Raw genomic sequence first — 10,159 nt, forward strand, 5'->3', positions numbered from 1 at the left:
AATCACATTTAATCGTTTAATCTTGCTAGGTTGGTTACTCGGTAGAAAAGTAACACTCGCACGTCTACATGGAACTAAAATGAATGAAAACTAATGGCATTTTGTGTGAGGAAAAATTCAAGACGAGAAAAGTAAGTTATTGCAAGAAATTAGCTACAAAAAAATGTAATATTTACTGCAAAGTTACTCGAGCAAACACACACATGTGAGTTTCTGTCGTCGTCGTTCGTTCATCTCGAAAAAAAAAGTTAAATAATAACGAGAGAGAGAAAGAAACTCAAACACAAGACAAGAATGAATTGCCTCCTTTCCGTTTTCTCGTCGTTGTCGTCGATTTCTTCCTGCAGCCTCCGTCAAGACAAATAAAGAAAATTTTTTCTCGTTGTCCCGCATAAAAATATGAGTCACGTCTCCTCGGATATGGCTGAGGATTAATTATGTGTCCATATATCATGTGCATCCATAAAAATAAAAACGAAAATCACATTAACCCGATTATCTTTAATCGCAGTTCATTTTTCTCTCCCGCTCGGGTTGTACGAGAAAAATATTGATTCCATTTCGTGCGATCATCTTTCGGGGTTAGAATTCGCGCAAAATGAAAATAAATTGTTTTTCTGGTTTTTTCAGCATTAACTTTGCTCATTGTCACACGTTTCGCTTGAAAAATGCGAGGAAACGAGAAAATCAAAGCCACGAGAGATATTTAAAAAATTCACAAAGGCATTGTGTGACAAAAAGAAGTCACTCGATATAAAATAAGGAAATATTTGATGGAAAAATTTAAACGACCTAAAAATTCTTGAAAAAGAAGTAAAAAGCCGATTCATTTTTCACATAACGTTTCATGTGATGTTAGGTGAAAAATTCGAGGAAACATCAAATAGAGCGCACATAAAAAGATTAAAATAAAGTGATTTTTGGTGTAGATTTTCGCTCCAGAAAAATGTCTTGTGTTTATATTGCGCTTTTCCCATGAAATGCATGGAATCGATTGAGGAAATGAAACTCGAGTAATGCCATTATTTTAATATCGAAAATGGTTTGGCGCGAAATGTACGTGTTTACCTTTAGAATTTGTTGAAGATAAACTTTTCACAACGAAATATTGATAAGCGTTGAAGCGTTTCTATTAGATTTAAAGTTTTCGATGGAGTTTTCTTACTTATTTTTGTGAGGAGGGAAAAGTTTGTCATCAAGAAGGTGATCTGATGGAAAAATAGTTTTTTTTTTTATTTAATGAGCTCATTTTTAAGGATTACTTTCAATTTTTTAAAATATTAAAAATGATGATAATATATTTTCTTAAATTTATTATTTGCATTGAACGAAATTTTCTGAATTTTATTCTTAATAATTTAAATTTTATTTTTAATTAATTTTTTTAGAATTTTCATCAGTTTTTATTTAATTTCAAAAATTTTAAAAGCATTTTTTTAATCAAAACAAATTTAGTTTTATTATTTTTGCGAATTCTTCTTATTTTTAAATTTTTAAAAAAATATATTTTTTTTTTATAATTTACCTTTTAAATTATTTTTAATTCATTTTTTTAATTAAAAATTAATTATTTAATTTATTATTTTTTATTTAAAAATTTAAAAATAATCATAAATAATTATTTTTGCAAGATTTAAAAATATTCACATTTTTTCTAATTTTTACTTACTTTTTTTTTTGACGTCAGCGAATCTATTAAAAGTCGCGAGTATTTTAATAAACGTAAATGGTTTAAATAAAGTAATTTGAATTAATTTTTTTCCGAAAAAGCTAGTTTATTTAATCAGCCCCAATTCAGCTCATCACACTTACTTAAAAAATTATTATTAATAATAATAATTATTTTTAAAAATTCGAAAAAAAATAAATATGTAATTAATTAATTAATTTTTAATTAAAAATAAAATTATTAAGAATAAAATTTTAGAAATGTCTTAAAAAGTACATAAATTATAAATAAAAATATTTTTTTAAAAAATTAAAATAAAGAAAAATTCGCAAAATAATAAAACTATTTTTTTTTATTAAAAAATTGTTTTGATAAAATCTTTTGAAATTTAAAAAAATTATAAAAAATTTGATGAAAATAAAATAATAATTAAAAAAATTAATATAAAATAAAAAATATTAAAATCAATAAATAAAATTGATAAAAAAAATATCAAAAATAACCCTTTCTAAATATTTATCTGAAAAAATTAAAATTTCATTCAAATTCAATTTCAAGATTAAATTCCTCATCCGTTACTTAATTAATTACTAGTTGACGAGTTTCTTGTTTACGCAAACTATCATCATCCATCATCCCCTTGAAAGCTTGTAGTGAATCTGTTGGAAGCTCATATAAACAAGCACTTGTCAACAGAAGAGCACTTCATCCCTTTCAAAATGTAAATCAACTTGATACTTGTGCACATTTTTCCCCGTAATGTGTTTGCGAAAGATTTTCCCATTTTTACTATAAATTGATACCGAAACCTCTCAAAGAGGTGTTATGTTGCGAGATAATATTTTTTCTCTTAAAGCCTGTTATTTTCATCATCATCGTCTCTTTCATTTCATTTTTTTTTTCACGGATTATACAGCACTCTGGATGGCGATGATGAGACGATGCGACAGCTTCTGTTTACCAAACACTCGTTCACTCTCTTCACTCAAAGCTCAAAAAATAAAAATATCTTTACGACTTTTTGATAGACTGGCACGAACGAGACACTCAAAAAAAAAAGGAGGAACAAGATTGTATAAATTGAGTACTTAATCGGATATGAGTAAGTGCACAAAAGTACTTTATAATGTATTCGAACGACGACGTTCTACAGGTGCGAAACGAGAAACGATGAGGAGGAATTTTTCGTTTTATATAGAAAATAAAGAATTTGATTGGGTTTTAAAATAAATATTTTTATGGCAGGTCGATGAAAAAAAAAAAGATTTTTTTATCCGATCGTAATCCGTAAAATATTACTTAAGGTCATGTCACATACAAAATAAAAATGGCGAAGGGAGCAATAAAAAAATATTTGAGCATTTTTTTTATTGCAAAATGTCCGAAACATTTCACTCCGTCGTTTAATTTCCAACATTCTTGTCGAAAAAAAAAATTTCCTTGACACAACATCTGCTTCGAAACAATAAAATTCCATAGAAAAACGTTCCAGCAGATGAACATCCAAAGTTTTCTCGACATGAAACAATTACAACACTCAACATTGTGTGCACAAAATTTTCTGTCTAAAACATCTTCGAAACCTATTTAAACGAGAAAATAGTTTATAATGTTGAGAAAAAGGAATTGTTTCCAAGTATTCCATGCGCCTAATCTCTTGTCACTTCTTATTATAAAAGACTCTTTTTTTCTTTCTCCGAAACAGAAGAAATTCTTTTGCAAACTATCTTTGTTGCAAAAACAATCACAAAATGCAAAGAAAAAAATAAATTTCCATCCAACAGGGACAACAAGTGAATTTGTTTGTTTTCATGCACTTTGAATGACATCAATTTACAGGCAAAAGTATTGAAAAAAAAAGAGATTTTTATCTTGAATAAAGACAGAAATGTATTTTTTTTACTTAAAACGTAAAAGTGCTTCTAAGGTATAAACAGATATCGCTTAAGGGATTTATCAATGGATTTCATGAAGACAAAAAATAAACAACAAATACGAAATAAAGAAAGGAGGAAAGAGCTCTGATAAAAATATATTTGGATACGGATTAGAAAATATTAGGAGAGGTATTTGCATTTGAATTTGCGTCATTTGAAGAGATTGAGACGATAATTTGTTTGTCAACAAGGACCTTTCAGTGCTGAATTAATTTGCAGTAAATCCATCCGAAATTTCTTCATTAACTTTTATGTCGATATTTGATGGAAAGCATCCAGGGATTTAACATGAAATTTTAGATTCAGAGTTGATCTAAAATTTCGTGAGCCCTGGATGCTTTTTATCAAATATCGACTCATACGATTTAATGAAGTTACTTTGGATAGATTTACTTTGAGGGTTGTTTGTGAAGTATGAGGTTGATATTTAACACTTTAGAACTGCTAATTGATTGTTAATAGAATAAGTTTGTAACGTAAGGATTTTATAATTGAAGTAACTTTCTAGAATCATTAAAAGTTTCATCGAACTAACTAAAATTTGTTCATGAACAATCGAATAAAACCTCTCATAAAATACGATTCTGCAAAACTCTCTCACATCACTCGATTTCAGCATTTCATCGAAAAATAAATGGCATGAGATTTTTTAATGGTTTTGTATTATTTAGGCCTAAAGTAGTCCAAAAAATCTAAATTTAAAATTCTAGAACGAACCAAAGTGTTTCTATGCATTTTTAGTGAGATTGGGTATGTCAAAGAGGTACTTGAATATACCCAAATGCACTAAAAAATGTCTAAAATCCGTTTGGTTCGTTCCAGAATTTAGGATTTTTGGATTACTTTAGGCCTAACTAATACAAAACCATCAAAAAATCTCATGCCATTTATTTTTCGATGAAATGCTGATATCGGGTGATGTGCTCTCGAAAATTTGGTTCAACAACTGTTCAGTCCTCAATCTAATAAACATTTTCAGAAGGATGTTTTTTCAAAAGCACTACTAATTTAGGCTGTTTTCGATATTTAACGAATATTTTTTATTCATTTGTAGAAATTTTTACTTGCTTATTACTTCACAGCTGAACAGAACTTGTCAGCTTCAGTTTGTTCGAAAACGAATTTTCAACGCATTGCTGTTGACAACGTCTAATGGAAAAATGCTCATTCAAAAAATATTAGCAATACTTTAGTTCCCGTCAATTTAAGCCTTAAGTGGCAGTAAGTCGTCTTGTTTCTGACTTATTTATTCAATGCCAAGTTCTTCATAATATCACATTATATTTTCCATTTAGAAAAATCATTTGAGGTTTCTTATCTTCGCCTTAAATACCTCCCTTCTTGTTTCATCATTGTAAAAATGAGCGAAATGATTAAATGTTCTTGATATTCTGTTGATAAGTTCATTGGAAGTAAATTAACGGCTATGAAATGGGACATATAAAAATCGACGTTGTCTTAAGTTGTACGATATTTCGTGATTTTTCGTGATCTTACAAGCCAGTTGTTGATAGTCGATTCTTTCCTTAAATTTGAGCCTTAAAAGGTAGATTTAGAAAAACTTCACTTACCTTATCTTCGATAAAAAAAAACCTTGATATATTTTAAGTGAGTAGTTTTTGGGCCAACAAATTTTTAAAGCTTCAATCGAATTTCCTGAAATAGAAACAAAAAGCAATCTAAAACTCACCATACGACTCCACAATGTCTCTTTTCCTATTTTCTGCTTCGGAAAATCTTCCATCTCTCCGCATGAATGATTTGACACTTTTTCTCGTATGTCCCCAAAAAAAAAAAACTTTCCGTATCTCGTTTAAATTCCATTAAAATGACATAAAAGTAAACAAAAGAAAATGACAAAACTTTCGAAAAGAAACACTTCCTTCACTCAGCCATCTCTATTCATGTTAGAAACGAATAAAAATGTGCAAAAGAGAAGGAAGGAGAGTGTGATATTGATAGCTCAGTTGGAGACTAATCCATCTCGTATCGCAATGCATCTTGTACAATATGTTCAAATTTTGCCTTATCATTGTCATGTCATCAATATTTTCACTGAACATTGTCTTCTCGGAAGGATCTCAAACCCTCAATTACGAGTGTAACCACTTTGGATCGTCCTTCACCTTTTCTTCGTTGTAATTAAAATTTATCTGTAACAAATGTTTTTCTTTTATCATCGTCTCATTTTCTCCTCCCCTAACTCTTCCAAGTAGAATGATGATAAAGTTTAGTTTCCTTCTTGATGTCTTGGGTAAAATATTGCGACATAAACTTTTGTATTGAGATTTGATTCCTTTTCCTTTTTTTTTTGCTTGCTGATATTATTAGGGCTATTATTTGCCATTCACATGCAAAAAAAGCCATGCAACGAAACAGAAGGCCGCCCATTACTTTGGATTTTTATTACAATCTTTCATATCGCATTGTTGCCATCTGTAACGTTCATTTGCGTTATGAATTTGTTGTGTCTTTCCTATCGCTTTCTTTCCGAGCTATTGATCCAAATATTGTGTACTTATTCACTCAACTTGTTACACGCACCATCGCCACAGATACCTAGCAGGCATTTTCCGTATTTTCCGAAAGGAAGCATGAACACACGTTTGCCTTTATTTTTTTTTTGCGATTCGTTCAGTCATGAATTTACATTTATCGTTGCACGAGGAAGCGAAAGAAAAAAAAAGTGTACTTACGTTTGAAAAATTTTTCAATACGAATAAGTAGCTCTCCGGTACAGCTGTGTCCTGTAGATGTATACCAAAAGTTTGCCTCTTTCATATCATGATCATCATCGTCAGCAACTGGAAAAGGGGGCATTTCATACAATCTGCGTTTCAAACGAAATTTATATCTTTTGCATGTTTATTTATTTCACATGGAATAGAATTTGATACGATCCCACATTTCGAAGAATTTAAAAAAAAATTCTACTCGGTTTTTTGCGACTTTAAACGCCTGAAAAAAAATTTGATTTATGTGAAAATTTTCGGAAATTAATTGTTGCATAAAATGTCCAATAAACCACAAATCAAAATATAGAATGCGGTTAAATTGGTCATTTTATTTAAGATTTCTTCTTTGAAAAGTTGTTTAAGCTTTAATGAGATTAAACTAGAAAATTACTCACGGAAATGCTAACTTCTAGGAAGGAAAAATATTTGTCTGAAAATGGCAGACTTGCTTGATTGGAAAAGTTTAATTTTATGTTTAGCTTCAAACATTGGAAAATGTCAAATTTTTCAAAGTTAATCAACGAAGAATCTATGCCAAATACAAATTTCGGTCAATTTATCACAAATATCAGCAAGATTTTTGTTGTATTTGCTGATAACCTCTTTCAATAAATGTCCATAGTCCACATTTACTCATTTCATTTCATCTTATATTGAATAGTCTCATGAGGTTTATGTTCTCCATATTTTCCATGTTATGTTATAATAATAATAATCAAATACACAAGCTTTCTCTCCACAGATATTTTCACGTAGATTTCTTGTACATGACTCTAAGGATTGAAACGTGAAGAATTTAACGTTTTTAGGTTTAAAAATGGCGTCAAAACTGTTGAGATAGTGATTTGACCTTTTCAAGGTCAAATTTTGAATTTTTCTGCTTTAAAAAATTTACTCCTTCAGATAAATTTATCTCATTGAGGGCATTTAAGCCCTTTCAAGAGTTTAATTTAATGTGAAGGAATTAAACTAACCTCTTAAGGTGTTAAAGTAACCTCAAAATGGAATAAATTTACTCCTTCTTGAGCACTATATACGGACAAAAAACGGTTCAAATTGATCCATTGAGTTGCCTGTTGCGCCACACACGAACCGCCAAATGAGAGAAGAACCGTGAGCTGTGATATTAGTGTTTAAGTAGTTATTAGTGTGTCCAATAATGTAATAATTGTCGTCAAATAAGAAGAAATCTACTATTTATTAAGTTCTATGTATAAGATGTTATGATTAGTTAGTAATCAAGTCCCTTTAATTAATGTCATTTATTGTATAAATTTAAGTCCTGGAAATCAAACACTTAAGGGATGAACCTATGAGTTGATCCATGAAACATGGCTGATACCTTTGAAGTAAAAAAACGGATCCAAAAAGAGCTTAAGGGATCAGATTGTCCTCTAAGGAGTCAAATTGATCCCTTGAGTGAATTTTCGAATCCGTTAAAGGATCAATTTGTTCCATTAAGGACTCAATCTGATCTGTTGGAATCAATTTGATTCCCTTTTTAGTTGGCCATCGACAAGCCCAAAGAATCGATCATTGCAAGTGGTCAGTTTGATTTCCTAAGTTTAATTTCTTAAGGCGTCAAATTGACCTCTTGAATGGATCGATTTTTTGGGTCATTTGCAGACCAACTCGAAAGGGAATCAGATTAATTCCATAAGGGATCGCATTGAATCCTTAACGGAACAAATTGATCCTTTAACGGATTCAAAAATTCACTCAAGGGATCAATTTGACTCCTTAGAGGTCAATTTGATCCCTTAAGCTATTTTTGGATCCGTTTTTCGCCAGATCTTATTTCTTCAAAAGTATCAACAAAGTTCATTCAAAGGTTTCATTAAAATAACCTCTAAAAGTTTTGCTTATTTGAAACCAGTCCCTTAAGTGCTTGATTTCCTCACTTTTCAATCCGCAAGGCAGGAAAAACATACACGGAGAAAGATGAATATTTATTGCTTACAACAAAGTTATATTTACTATTTCTGTTTTGCTTTTGCCTCTATTCTTCAGAGTTTATCTGCCTCCTGTTTTTTATGTGTGTGTGCGAAGAAAATTTATCATTTGTATGTATATCAAAAAACATCACGCATCACCGACTTTGAAAGACCGACAAGAGTTCAGTGTCTAACTTAACCAACGAATGTTATTCTCGTAAAGTAACCATCGAGGGATATGGAAACAGAGAGAAAAAGAAGCAACCACAGAAAATTACGTGCTTATGTCCATCCATCCATTAAAATATGAGAGATATTTATATTTATATATTTAATCCTCGTTCCATGTCCACCAGTCGAGTCCATGGCAGTTCATGCCAAGTCTTTATACACACTGCATTAATGGTGATGATTGCTGGAGATAAATTATGTGTTTGTCTTGAGGTTTGTTGTCTCTGACGTGGATTATGGCGCACCGAATGTCATTGCAAGGAGTTTAAAAGCGAAACGAGTGACGTGTAAAAACCAGCGTGATTCAGATTTCTAATCGATAAAGTGATCAAAGCGAAAAACAATTTCAAATATTTGAAGACAAGTTAATTACATGTGGTTTTTAGGGAAATTTAATTTTTAAAGCATATGTGATGAAATTCCAATTTATCATGGAAGAATATGTCGTTTGGAATGTCGTGTTTGATGTGGTTTGATTCAATGTAAAACGCAGATTTGAAGATTTTCTTTTTTTTTTTTGTTTGACATTTATGAGATTTGTAACTTCATAAAAAATAATATGCCCAGTGCACATTTTAAAATTTCCCTAAGTGCAATTTTCGACCCCAATGTACATTTTTAAGTTTTTAACCAAATGTACTTTTCATATCTTAAATAAGGCCCTATGCATATTTTAGTTTTTTGAGACCAGTTTACATTTCAAAATTTTTGGCCCAGTAAACATTTTAAAGTAAAACTTTGGATTTTTTCGTATTTTCCTAATAAATAAATTAATCGAAAAACTGGCAGAAATTTTTTTGTTATAAAAGAAATCAACCAAATGTGTCCCCCTTTTCGCAAATGTTTTCTTGAAGTGTTCCCCTAAATTCAATTATGCCTAATTTGATCAAATTCTGTCGTGATCAAAGAAAATCTGACACCTTTTCTCATTATCATCATTATGCTATTTAGCGGTAGATTTCTTTCCTTTATTCGCTTTTGTCTTTCTACTGCGCATTAAGCACTTGTTAATTTGGGTAAAAACACTCCGGAATTTTAATTAAAAAAAACTTTTGCTTCCTCATAAAAAATTTTTTGACATTTGATTCAAATCTCTGAAATTCAATATTTGGTAATGTCACGTCTTTCGTTTGGTTGCTTGCGATAAATTGTCTAACCCACTATGAAATTTGGGACGATCAATTACCGGAAAATTAATTAGTGTCCGTATTTGTACTTGACAAACAAATTTTGTGGCAAATGCATTGGTGGCTTTTCAAGAGGTTTTGTCTCATCGCAGTTAAAATTATATTTTCAAACTAATTAAATTCGGATTAATAACGACACCCAACAAAATCAGAAATTTGATGCAATTTATAAAAACAATTGAAAATTAATTAAAATGCATTGTAATTAATTTATTCGGCTTATTTACCAAAAAACTTATTTAAACATCACTGGATGCATTTAATGAAAACACAAAAGTCTACATACCGCTAAACAAGAATGCAAATATTGAAATTAGATTCAATTAATATATGTATTTAATTGTAACATTACTGCGGCTTGTTCAATTTGTGATATTTGTGTATCAAAAGTTCCGCCATATGCATTTGACAGATAGTTTTAAATTAAAACGTCTGCTGCATGGACAGATAGAAAATGTTGAAATTA

Source organism: Culicoides brevitarsis, chromosome 3 (assembly GCF_036172545.1).
Source record: "Culicoides brevitarsis isolate CSIRO-B50_1 chromosome 3, AGI_CSIRO_Cbre_v1, whole genome shotgun sequence".
NCBI classification, from domain to species: Eukaryota; Metazoa; Arthropoda; class Insecta; order Diptera; family Ceratopogonidae; genus Culicoides; species Culicoides brevitarsis.